Here is a 1,252-nt window from a genome sequence, read left to right as displayed (position 1 = left end):
GAGAGAGAGAGAGAGAGAGAGAGAGAGAGAGAGAAAGAGATGAAGAGGACCTGGGAAGATGGCTCAGTGGCTAAGAAACCTGGCTCTGAACTAAGAGGACCTGAGTTCAAATGCTCAGTGCCCATCAGGGCCATGGTTAACCAAGTTCCAGTATACAGCCTTATATACATGCACAACCTGGCAGCAGCATAGGGACTGCCTGGGGCTCAGGGGGAAAAAAGAGCAAATGATGCTGAGAGGGAAAAGTTGGGGGGGGGGCGTGCAGGAGAGGTAATGGGGGTATATTTGATCAAAACAGATTACATGTGGTGGTTTGTATATGGTTGGCCCAGGGACTGGCACCATTAGGAGGTATGGCCTTGTTGGAGGAAATGTGTCACTGTGGGGGTGGGCTTTGAGACTCTCCTCTTAGGTACCCAGGAGACAGTCTTCTCCTTCAGAACAAGATGTAGAGCACTCAGCTCCTCCAGTGCCATGTCTACTTGCATGCTGACATGCTTCCTGCCATAACAATAATGGACAGAGCCTCTGAACTGTAAGCCAGTCCCAATTAGTTTTCCTTTATAAGAATTGCCTCTGTCATGTTGTCTCTTCATACCGATGGAAACCCTAGCTAAGACCGTGTTTTTATTTGGAGGAATGTGGATTTGGGGACTCAGGTTTGGGAAGCAGTAGCATGCTTTAAGTGGGGCTTAATGTACCATCCTAATAGGAACATAGAAGACGTTGATGCTGAAGGTGATTGGAACTGTGCAGCTCAAGGGGTTTCAGAGGAGAGGGATTTTAGTGTTGTTGCCTGGAGATCATTCTTAGGATGTTTGGGTGAGGAGTGTGGCTGCTTTCTGCCTTAGTCTGAAGAGTCTGCCTGAGGCTAAGGTGAAGAGATTCAGATTAATTGCACTGATAAAGGAAGTCTCAGGAATGCCCAGCATAGACTCTGTCCTCTGGTGAAATCTCCTGAAGAGCATAGCAACCTTAAAGAGAAAAAATACAAAATGTATGGTTCAAGTAAGCAAAGGGCACCAGGAAGTGGAATGGAGCTAAATCCCATGTTCAAGGACATTAAATGGGATTAAGGAGTGGTGACTTCGGGGCAAGATCCCACCCAGCTAAGCTTATTGTTGATGCTCTTGCAGTTGAACAAGAGATAGTTATATTTAGGCATTATAACCTGGTTATTGTTTTCTGCCACGGACCGGGATTTCTCGCGGGGTCCCTGTTCCGCGGGACACGGGATTCTGGCCAGGTGGGC

The sequence above is a fragment of the Mastomys coucha genome, unplaced genomic scaffold (assembly GCF_008632895.1).
Source record: "Mastomys coucha isolate ucsf_1 unplaced genomic scaffold, UCSF_Mcou_1 pScaffold3, whole genome shotgun sequence".
Classification (NCBI taxonomy): Eukaryota; Metazoa; Chordata; class Mammalia; order Rodentia; family Muridae; genus Mastomys; species Mastomys coucha.
Note: the sequence above shows the minus strand (reverse complement) of the source record.